The sequence below is a fragment of the Crinia signifera genome, chromosome 2, assembly GCF_055691185.1.
Source record: "Crinia signifera chromosome 2, ASM5569118v1, whole genome shotgun sequence".
NCBI classification, from domain to species: Eukaryota; Metazoa; Chordata; class Amphibia; order Anura; family Myobatrachidae; genus Crinia; species Crinia signifera.
Genome location: NC_139218.1, coordinates 331,180,516 through 331,194,035, shown reverse-complemented (window position 1 = coordinate 331,194,035; position 13,520 = coordinate 331,180,516). Strand labels below are relative to the sequence as shown.

At 47.6% G+C, this 13,520-nt stretch overlaps 1 long non-coding RNA gene across 1 annotated transcript in view; it reads left to right on the top strand.

The window, feature by feature from the left end:
• The first annotated feature begins 10,544 nt into the window (after positions 1-10,544).
• LOC146059116 (uncharacterized) overlaps positions 10,545-13,520 on the top strand; it is a 68,123-nt gene continuing 65,147 nt past the window's right edge. Inside the window, exon 1 of the long non-coding RNA XR_014470154.1 lies at positions 10,545-10,610. This is a non-coding gene — a long non-coding RNA (uncharacterized LOC146059116). The remainder of the gene's footprint in view (positions 10,611-13,520) is intronic.

Below are 13,520 nucleotides of genomic sequence, written 5' to 3'. Positions count from 1 at the left end.
GAGATTGGGGGTAGGGGGTTACCCGTCAACGGGACAGGTTTCGGTAGGGGATTAGCTGTCAACAGGACAACAGGACATGTCAACAGGACATGCTTTAAACATTCATTATAAAAGTTGCATAAACTTCAACGATTCGAGTTTTATGCTCATAACAATCAATATCAATTTAGAATTTGACTCAGTGAGTCCGATGTTCAGGGTCTGGTCTTATATATCCACCCTGGGCATCCCATCCTCCTCGTCCTGGCACAGGAAGCCCACAGAGACAGGCTTGTAGTAGATGTCCTTCCTATAAATAAAAACCTTGATCAGTGACTGTTATTGTAAAGACACAAACGTTTCCCATGTACAAGTCATGTCATTATTGCCTGGCCTGCTGCTATCCAGCGCCTGCACCATGTTACTGGCCCTTACTGACTACATTTATCTGTACCTACCAGGGGGAGGAGTCTCTGCTTGCACAAGAGCCGGGGCTGTTATCTGATGGGGTTTCCACCAGGTCCATTAGCTCTGAACAGCTGCTGCTGCTGCTATCAGAGGAATCCATAGATGTCGTATCATCTGAAAATGACAGCCAGAATTCAATTGGTTGCTATGGGCAACATCACCTCTTTTCATTGTAGTAAATGTACCTGTACTGTCTATGGGATCTATGTAATAGGTTGTGAGTTCTGTGCAAAGTCACAATTTCCACTGTGTAAATTTAAAGCAGTATAATGTATAAGGGAGAATCAGGCTGTGAGATTAACAAACTCCTGTCCCTTCACATAACTCCAAACTTATTACATATATACTAGTTACCTGCCTGTCACAGAACCCCCAGCTTATTGCATATATACTAGTTACCTGCCTGTCACAGAACTCCCAGCTTATTACATACAGATGGGGCAGGCCTCTTCTTTGCTGGCGAATCGCCAGAACGTCACCGCTTGCAATCCGCCAGCAGCCTGGCTCACCATCTGACTGAGACGCGCGTGCGTCTCACGCGCATGCACGTCTCAATCTCCGTCGGCGGGGCGACGGGAACCCTGTCCGTCTCCACTTCAGAGAGACGGACAGGGTTAGGGGGGGTGCGGGCAGGCGGCGGGGACCCCGGGTGACCGCTGACGAGCCAGCGGTGACCCGGGGGAAGCGCAGGAAGCGCAGTCGGAAGCCTCTCGTGCGCGCGCATCCCCTTCTCGCTATACAGATGGCGCTGGCGAGGGATGGCGGCTGGCGTCGCCATCGCCATCCCCTGCAAAGATGGGACCTGCCCCATCTGTATATACTAGTTACCTGCCTGTCACAGAACTCCCAGTCTTTTACATATACTGTATACAAGTAACCAGCCTGTCACAGAACTCCCAGCCTATTACATACTGTATATAATAGTTACCTGCCTGTCACAGAACTCCCAGTCTGTTACATATATACTAGTTACCTGCCTTTCACAGAATTCCCAGCTTATTAAATATATACTAGTTACCTGCCTGTCACAGAAATCCTAGCTTAGTACATGTATACTAGTTACCAGCCTGTCACACTGACGGAACATAACAGTGATGTCAGCACCACCTGAGCATGTGCCCGAACAAAGCAACACTATAATTAGACAAGTGATCAGAAACAAGCAGCCCATGCATAATACATGGGGAACCTTACATCCAGCCCGTACATAACACCTGGGGAACCTTACATCCAGCCCGTACATAACACCTGGGGAAGCTTACATCCAGCCCATACATAACACCTGGGGAATCTTACATCTGGCCCGTATATAACAACTGGGGAAGCTTACATCCAGCCCAAAAATAACACCTGAGGAAGCTTACATCCGGCCCGTACATAACACCTGGGGAAGCTTACATCCGGCCCGTACATAACACCTGGGGAAGCTTATATCCGGCCCGTACATGACACCTGAGGAATCTTACATCCAGCCCATACATAACACCTGGGGAATCTTACATCCGGCCCGTACATAACACCTGGGGAAGCTTACAACCAGCCCGTACATAACACCTGGGGAAGCTTACATCCGGCCCGTACATAACACCTGGGGAAGCTTACATCCAGCCCATACATAACACCTGGGGAAGCTTACATTACATAACACCTGGGGAAGCTTACAACCAGCCCTTACATAACACCTGGGGAAGCTTACATCCGGCCTTTACATAACACCTGGGGAAGCTTACAACCAGCCCTTACATAACACCTGGGGTAGCTTATATCCGGCCTGTACATAACACCTTGGGAAGCTTACATCCAGCCCGTACATAACCCCTGGGGAAGCTTACCTGCACCGAACAGGAAAAACGCTACTCTCTCCGATATAATAGCATTCACCGCTGCTTCCACTGCAGCATCTGGTGGTGGAGGTGATGATGCTGAGAGGTGCCCTATGGTGTTGCTGCTGCTGGTTTCAGAATCAACACTGCTGTTTTCAGATTCACAGCTGTCACTGTCCGACGAATCGGTACACATTTCTAGAAAGTGATAGACAGAATCAGATTGCTTGTTATGGGCAACATCCTGGGGAATCTCACATCCAGTCCATACTTAACACCTGGGGAGGTTTACATCCAGCCCGTACATAACACTTGGGGAAGCTTAAATCCAGCCCGTAAATAACACCTGAGGAAGCTTACATCCAGCCCATCCATATAACCTGGGGAAGCTTTCATCCAGCCCGTACATATAACCTGGAAAAGCTTACATCCAGAGTGTTTATAACACCTGGGGAAGCTTACATCCAGCCCGTACATAACACCTGGCGAAGCTTACATCCAGCCCGTACATAACACCTGGGGAAGCTTACATCCAGCCCATACATAACTCCAGGGGAAGCTTACATCCAGCCTGTACTTAACACCTGGGGAAGTTTACATCCAGCCCGTACATAACACCTGGGGAAGCTTACATCCAGCCCGTACATAACACCTGGGGAAGCTTACATCCAGCCCGTACATAACACCTGGTGAAGCTTACATCCAGCCCGTATATAACACCTGGGGAAGCTTACATCCAGCCCGTATATAACACCTGGGGAAGCTTACATCCAGCCCGTATATAACACCTGGTGAAGCTTACATCCAGCCCTTATATAACACCTGGGGAAGCTTACATCCAGCCCATACATAACACCTGGGGAAGCTTACATCCAGCCCGTACTTAACACCTGGGGAAGTTTACATACAGCCCGTACATAACACCTGGGGAAGCTTACATCCAGCCCGTACATAACACCTGGGGAAGCTTACATCCAGCCCGTACATATAACCTAGGAAAGCTTACATCCAGCCCGTATATAGCACATGGGAAAACTGGCATCCAGCCCATACATAACACCAGGGGAAGCTTACATCCAGCCCGTACATAACACCCAGGGAAGCTTACATCCAGCCCATACATAACACCTGGGAAAACTTACATCCAGCCTGCACATAACACCTGGGGAAGCTTACATCTGGCCCGTACATAACACCTGGGGAAGGTTACATCCAGCCCGTACATATAACCGAGGGAAGCTTACATCCAGCACATAAATAACACCTGGGGAAGATTATATCCAGCCCATACATAACACCTGGGGAAGCTTACATCCAGCCCATACATAACACCTGGGGAAGTTTACATCCAGCCCGTACATAACACCTGGGAAAACTTACATCCAGCCTGTACATAACACCTGGGGAAGCTTACATCCAGCCCATAAATAACACCTGGGGAAGCTTACATCCAGCCCATACATAACACCTGGGGAAGCTTACATCCAGCTTGTACATATATCCTGGGGAAGCTTACATCCAGCTTGTACATAACACCTGGGGAAGCTTACATCCAGCCCGTACATAACACCTGGGGAATCTTACATCCAGCCCGTACACAACACCTTGGGACGCTTACATCCAGCCTGTACATACCACATGGGGAATCTTACATCCAGCCCGTACTTAACATCCTGGGGAATCTCACATCCAGCCCTTAACACCTGGTGAAGCTTACATCCAGCCCGTACATAACACCTGGGGAAGCTTACATCCAGCCCGTACATAACACCTGGGGAAGCTTACATCCAGCCCGTACATAACACCTGGGGACGCTTACCTCCAGCCCATACATAACACCTGGGGAAGCTTACATCCAGCCCGTACATTACACCTGGGGACGCTTACCTCCAGCCCATACATAACACCTGGGGAAGCTTACATCCAGCCCTTATATAACACCTGGGGAAGCTTACATCCAGCCCGTACATAACACCTAGGAAAGCTTACATCCAGCCCGTACATAACACCTGGGGAAGCTTACATCCAGCCCGTATATAACACCTGGGGAAGCTTACATCCAGCCCATACATAACACCTGGGGAAGCTTACATCCAGCCCATACATAACACCTGGGGAAACTTACATCCAGCCCGTACATAACACCCGGGGAAGCTTACATCCAGCCCATACATAACACCTGGGGAAGCTTACATCAAGCCCGTACATAACACATGATGAAGATTACATCCAGCCCGTATATAACACCTGGGGAAGATTACATCCAGCCCGTATATAACACCTGGGGAAGCTTACATCCAGCCCGTACATAACACCTGGGGAAGCTTACATCCAGCCCGTACATAACACCTTGGAAAGCTTACATCCTGCCCATACATAACACCTGGGGAAGCTTACATCCAGACCGTACATAACACCTGGGGAAGCTTACATCCAGCCCGTACATAACACATGATGAAGATTACATCCAGCCCGTATATAACACCTGGGGAAGATTACATCCAGCCCGTATATAACACCTGGGGAAGCTTACATCCAGCCCGTACATAACACCTGGGGAAGCTTACATCCAGCCCGTACATAACACCTGGGGAAGCTTACCCTCGCTGGGCAGGTAGATGTCCTCCTGCGCCAGAGGTGTGCCCACCTTCACAGTAATGGGCTGGACCATGTCCTCCTGCGTCAGAGGTTTGGCCACCACACGTAGAGGAGTGGTGCCACTGGTAGTGGGGGGCTTCACAGCACTCATGGGCTGGACCATAATCCTCCTCACTTTAACAGACTTGCCTGTCTATAAGGAGCAGAGGAAGAGACACCATGAGCTGTGACTACATAATGCTACATAACAGTGCAGTCACTTTCTACCATAGAAGCTATAGAACAGATCAGGGCAGTGGAATCAGCTGGGGATGCGGGACCATTTGTCTACAACAAGAAGATAGACAGCGATTAGGTCGACACCATTAGTTCGACAACTCAATAGGTTGACATGCTTTTAGGTCGACATACCATTAGGTCGACATACCATTAGGTTAACATGTCATTAGGTTGACATGCCATTAGGTCGACACTGCCATTAGGCCGACAGTGTCTAGGTCGACAGTCAAAAGGTCGACATGTTTTTTTTTCACTGTTTTTTTTTACCCAAATGTCGACACAGTCAACATGGACACAGTTTGAAGTGAACCGCAGCTTCGCTCGCAATGCTTCAGGCACAGTGCCTCGCTGCGCTCGGCACACTATTATAATCTAACTCCACGCCCTAGTGGATGGTAGGGCATGAAATACCGCCTGTCGGCACATGTCGGCTCAAAAAACAGTGAAAAAAACCATATCGACCTTTTGACTGTCGACCCAGACACTGTCGACCTAATGGCAGTGTTGAGCTAATGGCATGTCGACCGAATGACATGTCGACCTAATGGTATTTCGACCTAATGGTATGTCGACCTAAAAGCATGTCGACCTATTGAGTTGTCGAACTAATGGTGTCGACCTAATGGCTGACTATCTTCTTGTTGTAGACAAATGGTCCGGATACCATCAGCTGGAGCATCACCATTGTGGCTTATCATTTATTGTTATAACTGTTAGTACCAATGTCAGCAGTTATAATTAGATTATAGCAATGTATAATGATAAAGATTAGATCCGCTCAGCTTTTTTTTAAATGTATTTTCACTAAATTTCATATAGTGTAACTAACATATAACCATACCTCCCAACTGTCACGATTCCGTCGGGACAGTCCCGATTTTCGGGTCCTGTCCCGACGTCCCACCCGCGGCAGGCATTGTCCCGCTGCGGGGGGGTGGCAGTTGGGAGACCCCCCAATGTAGTAGAATAGACGCTGTGCGCATGCGCACAGCGTCTATTCTCGTATGAAAATGAGGTCGCGGCTAATTAGCATAAGCCGCGCCTTCATTTGCATACGCCACGCCCCCTTTTCGGGCGCTCGCGCGGCTTCGCCGCGCGAGTGTCCCTATTTCTTCACATGAAAAGTTGGGAGGTATGTATAACCATTGTTAGTGTAACACTCACTGGAGAGTATAAAGTGACTACCAGGGGTTTGCACTATCACACAAAAGGGGGGTACCCAGGAACTTTAAACCTGCCCCCCCCCCCCCCCCCCCCCCGAATTTTTCTTCTAAACATCTGCACTCGGACCGGCATAGCCCCAACCCTCACAGCATCATTTCATGAGTAGCGGGTCTATGGTGAGGGTCAGGGTATAATATCACATCATTCAAAAGAATTCCATCATTTTTTCCCCACCCCTTCACACAGACCTGGGAATTGTGGCATTATGCTAGGAATGGGTGGAGTCTAACAATGAAAACTGTCTCGGCCTGACCTCATCCTCACCTGATCTACAGTAACAGTGAGTGTGTTAGTGACTATGGGGCAGATGTATTAAGCCTTAACAAGAGATAAATGCAAGGGTGATACAGAGAGATAAACAGCCAGCCAATCAGCTCCTTACTGACTTTTTTCAAACACAGCCTGTAACATGGACGTTAGCAGGTGATTGGCTGGATGTTTATCTCTTTTTATCACCCTTGCATTTATCTCATGTTAAGGCTTAATACTTCTGCCCCATTATCTCCTATATATTTAACCAGATCTGTCAATCACTGTGTGTATAATGCTGGGAGGAGTTACACCCTCCACCCCCTCCCAGCGTTATACACACACCGGTCCCGGGCGAATAGCCTATTAGTGCAGATCGCCCCTCCCCAATTTCTCCTCAGGAACATAAACCTGAGCAGCCATTGTGGATGCTCGCATTGCTCCTGCTCATCTGCCTTATCGTCGCCCACCTGACAGTCTCCCTCCTCCCTGAATCTCCGTGATCTCCCACCAGCATGTCCCCCTGCACCCCCTCCCAGCTCCTGGGAGCATCTGTGGCAGCACTCCCCCCGCAGATCTCCCGGCAACATCTCCGCACCCCCAGCACAGCTCAGTGCGCAGGGGAATAATGCAGCCGCTCTTGTCCCACTGGGAGCTAGCTCTTCTGGGCTCCCAGTGGCCGGCTCTGCTCCCTCTGCCTTGCCGCAGCCCAGGCAGGGGTCTATGCTGCGTACAGCTTTCTCCTCTTCCCCCCTCCCCGATGGCCAGAGCTTATGCGGCGCCGCCAAGGCTACACTTCTGCTGCCTCGCTGCAGCCACCGACAACAGTCCGGGGCTGCAGCGTACAGAAGCCCAGGTTGGTGCCCCCCTTCTCCAGCGCACAGGGGGGGTTGCACCTTGCTACAGGCACTTCATGTGATCCGAAGCCGCCTGTGTAATCTCCCCCTGGGCGCCGCACAATGGTCGGGGGGTGGCAGACTCCAAATGGCAGCACACAGCCAGTTCCCTAGGGATGGCCATCCCTGCCTTTGCCATCGATGGTTGCCATCGATGGCAGAAGTGCAACTGGCCATCGATAGTGTAGAAATGTTCATTTGATGACCATCAATGTTTTTACATATCGATGGTCATCTATTTTCTTTGATTGATCTGTGGGCCAATCAAAATGTGGGGGAGGGGCTTTGCTCCGTGTCCCGGCACCTTGGGGAAAAAGAAAAACGAAACTATTCATTTAAGCTTGACATCAATGATGGGAAACCATCTGGTTCTCCCCCATCGATGGCAAAACTATTCGACATTGGCCATTAACAATCAATGATTTCTAACCAGTGGCTTCTGTAGCGCCCAGAACTTTGCACACCAGGACGATATCCCACCTTCAGCGGCTCCAAGCTCACCGCTAGGCCACGCCACATTCCCCTCTACTCTCACAGGACCGGGGGTTACACCTGAGGGGTGCCATGGTCGCAGAAGGGGGGGGGGGGGGCGCAGCGCCTATGCACATTACAAAATAAACAGTTATTTCAGCTTAAACACTCGGCGCCCAGCGACACCTAAGACACTTTTGAAATTGGCCGCCAAGCGCCCTTTGTCCCATAAACCCTTACTGCGCCGTGGCTTCCATTAGCGATGGCCATCGTTGCCATTGCCATCGATGGTTTCCATAGATGGCAATAGTGCAACTGGCCATCAATAGTGCTAAACTCTTCAATGGATGACGATCAAGGTTTTTACCTATCGATGGTCATCCATTGTTTTTTACTGCTTGGCCTGTGGGCCAATCCAAACATGGGGATGGGGCTATGATCTGTGCCCTGACACTTTAAAATTAAAATTAAAAAGCAAAGCATCGGTTTGCCTGTGCTATTGATGGAGTGAAACCATCTGCTTCTCCCCCATCCATGGCAAAAATATTCAACATTGGCCATAAACCATCGATGATTTTCAATCATCTATGGCCATCCCTAACATTATCCCTGTTGCCAGGGTTAATCCGCCAACACTGACCCTTCACCATAATGCAGTCACAAGTACCCCAACTATGCAACACGCCTCTTGGTCCATGACTTAGGATAAAGAGGGTCTTCGTTAAGACCCCTTTTACACCAAAAATCCCGTATCCAACCTGGAATTTGGTCGGGTCGGATCTGGGATTTACCCCATTTACACTGCGGTGCCTACTCGCAGTGTAGACGGAGGGGGCGCTTGGAGATGACATCATCTCCAACCGCCTAGCACCAAGGTAAGCTGCTGGGCTGCCCCCATGCACCCCCTCTCATCCGTGAGGTGAATGGATGCTGCACACAGGCATCCATTCACCTCCTCCGCTGCTGCCGCCGCTGATGTCTGCAGAGTACAGCAGACAGCAGCGGAGGCTGTTTGTGCCCCCCCATCCAACCTGTAGATCCACGGGTTGGACATCCCCCATTGATGTAAATGGGAGTCGGGTTGGATGACCCGGTGTACCAGTTTACACTGCCCTCTACCCAGGTCCTAGCCATGTTCTACCCAGGTCAGGACCTGGGTAGAAATCCTGTGTAAAGGGACATGGGGTGATCCACCGGGTTTTTGCGGTGGTGTACAAGGGGTATTAATTTCACATGCTTTAAAAATAGTAGCCACAACATACTGTCCTTCCAACAACTACATAATAAATACCCCACATTCTCTATACCCTTATTCCCCCACCCACACCACCCCCAAGCACCTTCCCCCACCCATGGCACCCTTGCACCCAACCCTCACCCACACAATAAAGGCGTTCACATGGTAAGGGGGTGGAGCCCCCTACACCGGTGTAAAGAGCGCCCGTAAGGCACGATGAATCACCGTGTGTATGTATATATATATATATATATATATATATATATATATATATAGAAGAAGAAGAAGAAGATAAATATATATATATATATATTTATTGCAAACAATGGGGGAGATTAAGATGTTTGCCTTCATCGATGGTGCAACATAACACCTGCAATGCGATGCGTTGTCCCTGGAACTGATTGGCATATGAGCTAGTGTGTCTGTTTAACATTAACTGGTGTCTGCCTTATCGACTAGAGTACCAGCTCGCAGCACCGAAACATCCACATATATATATATTACATACCTTACAACTTGACTTACTCCAGAATGGACAAAATGCTCTTTTCTAGTTTTGTTGGACTTAATTAGGGATGACCATCAGTGTGGTTGCCATCGATGATAATATTGCATGTAGTCATCAATGGTAGCCATCTACAGTATGTAATTGTGGTATCACCAACCGATGGTCATCCCTTTTATGTGACAGACTGGCTCATATGCCAATCAGTTCCAGGGGCAGGGCATCACAGGTGTTATGTTGCACCATCGATGAAGGCAAACATCTGATTCTCCCCCATTGATGGCAAAAATGTTTTATTCAACATCAGCCAGAAACCATCAATGACTATGAATCATCGATGGTTGTCGGCCATGCCTACTTATTTCAAAATTGCTATCACCTTTCTTAACAAGTAACTAGTTCAACACAGGTGACGGCAATTATAATATCAGAGGGAAGAGCAGGAGCAGAGCATTGTGTCCCTCCTGGAATGGGTGACATTGGGAGAAACCCCCATCTTACATCCTGCGTTTCCCCTGGTATGAGAATCACCAGCAGGGGTGCCAGATCATCCCTTTAATAAGCGCACATATGAATTACACAAGTCCCAGGGGTTAGAGTTCATACCAGCTGTCATTACATCCAATGAGCAGTCAAGATCTTTTTAACACAGGTTCTGGGGCTAAACTTGACTACTCATTGGACATAATGACAGTTGGCATGATATCTGACACCTGGGACCTGTGTAATTAATATATGCTCTTATTAAAATGATGATCTGGCAACACTGGTCACCAAGTGGCATGCGCCATTAGTGGCAGTTAGAGTCAGGCAGGAGGAAAATGGGCAGGAGGCAGCTACCGGCAGGAGAAAGGCGCACACTGCAGGGAGCCAAATAGGTGGGAGGGGGTCTCCAGGGGGAACCTACATGTACGACAGCAGTAGAAGTGCTGCAGAACCACAAAGTCCAGCAAGGGGAAGGGGGGGGGGAGAGATGGACACTTCAGTACTGATAATGTGAGAGCCTGTGAGGCTAATGGTGAAATGTGAGTGTTACTATACAACATGCCCACATTATAAGACACTGCTGCCTGGGAATAGTGCAGGGGAGGGTATAGGAGATGTACATAATGGTGTAAGTATTACATCTCAGGCCCTGTGCTGGGGAGGACCAGGGGGAGCGTAATAAATCCCCATTGTTCAGGTAAATGAGTCTGTGCCCATGTTACTGAGACACCCGTATGCACTGTACCCCCATACCACTATGTGTCCCTATATGATTGTATGACAATACAATATACCTATCCCCCCGTATTTAGGCTACAGAACTGGACAAATCACCACCATATCTGCCCAGAAACTCCCAATATCAGCTGAGCTCCCCCTATGGCGGCCTATGATAATCTCTGTATGTACAAAGTACAACCCATAAATATAACGGCGCACTTACCTTCCTGCTGGGTGCAGGGATGCACAGTTTACTGCACATGCAGCCCATATTATCAGCTGTATTATATAGGTAACGGCCAAAAAATTAGAGCAGAAGCACAAGAGAAAATATCTGCTTCCTCTCCTGATGCCGTTAGAAAGTCCTCTGTCAGAGCATTTGTGATGTCATAATGATGTCATGGGACAAGATGGCCGCTATGCAGTTAGTTAGTTAGTGTTAGTGGGTATTACTGTATATATCTCAGTGACTTCTAACTATAACATAACACCGTCATCCAGCTGCCTCTTTATAATGATAAAACATTGGGATATGTGTAGCAGTTTTACAATTGGCAAAAGCAGCACAAAAATAGGTACAATACATTTACTATGAGGGCGTAGACCCATGACTACCCCATGAGCCGTGAACCCGCCCCTATGAGCTGTGACCCCACCCCCTTTTTTGTGCGCAATTATATGCTGCTAAGGAAACAACAAATATTATTATTTATACCATTTGGGCAATATTATTTAATAAATATATTGGCTGGAGGAAAAATAAATATATAATCAAAGGTAGCAATACTTTATTAGATTATTGGGGCACTTTTTATTGATTACTAATGTGGGCAATCATTATTATATTACCAATATATAAATGGCGGTCACATAATAAAATATTAATTGTTGCTCCCATCATAAAGACTTTTATTGCCCCATTAGTAAAAAAGATAACATTGTTCCTTAATTATTATTTAATAAATAATATTATTCTCGGTACTTAAATGTTAGTTGGGCACCCACTAAGCAAATAGCTTAGTGGGCTATTCTGCGTAGGCAAATCGCATCGCATCCGATGTTTTGCATGCGATGCGATGCGATTTTTCCATAGGGTTCTATGTTAGTGAATTTGCTATACAATATTGGGTGCCATGGCATCCGATAATCGCATCGCATCCGATGTTTCAGATGCGATGCAATTTTTCCATAGGGTTCTATATTAGTGACTTTACTATACAATATCGGGTGCCATGGCATCCAATAATCGCATACGATGTTTTGCATGCGAAACATCGGATGTGATGCGATTTTTCCATATGGTTGTATGTAACTGATTTTACTATACAATATCGGGTTCCATGGCATCCGATAATTGCATCGCACCGATGTTTTGCATCCGATGTTTTGCATGCAAAACATCGGATACGATGCGATTTTTCCATAGGGTTGTATGTTAGTGAATTTACTGTACAATATCGGGTGCCATGGCATCCGATAATTGCATCGCATCCGATGTTTTGTATCCGATGTTTTGCATGCGAAACATCGGATGCAATGCGATTTTTGCATAGGGTTGTATGTTAGTGAATTTACTGTACAATATCGGGTGCCATGGCATCCGATAAAATATTGGATCCGATTGTATAGGGTTTTATGCCATATAATGTACTATCCATGTATTATGACATATAATGTGATGGACGCCCCCCCACTATCCACGCCACCCCCACTACCACGTCGGCGTGGAGTCGATTTCATATAGTGTGGCGAGCGCAGCGAGCCACCGAGCCCGAAGCGTGGCGAGCGCAGTGTGCCCCGCGAGGGGCTGTGAAACACTTGTAACGTAATACGCGTCCCCACGCTGCGCTTGCCACACTATATAATATCAACTCCACGCTGACGTGGTAGTGGTGGTAAGAAAAGGTCAGGCGGATGCATGCAAAACATCGGATGCGATTTTTCCATAGGGTTGTATGTTAGTGAATTTACTGTACAATATTGGGTGCCATGGCATCCGATAAAATATTGGATCCAATTGTAAAGGGTTTTATGCCATATAATGTACTATCCATGTATTATGACATATAATGTGATGGACGCACCCCCCACTATCCACGCCATCCCGAAACGTGGCGAGCGGCAGCGGAACGCGTCCGCCTGACCTTTTCTTACCACCACTACCATGTCAGCGTGGAGTTGATATTATATAGTGTGGGTGTTATTCTTGTATCTGTCACTGGCAATTGCACAGTACCACTTCAGGATAAAATGCTCCAATGATCACTACCAGGCCAGAGTAACAATGGGGCGGGTGGAGTATACAGCATTACAGAAGTGGTACTGTGCAGCTTCCAGTGGCACTTACTGGCACCATTTATACAGGAATACAGAAGTGGTACTATGTAATGTATAGGAGTATATAGTAGAGTGCTGCTGGTGGTGGTTCCAGCACCCAGCTCAGCTTCTGCAGATATCAACAACAATGTAACTATGGGAGAAAGCTGCAATATTGCAATATCTATATTTATCTATCTATCTATCTATCTATCTATCTATCTATATATATATATATATATATATATATATATATATATATATAG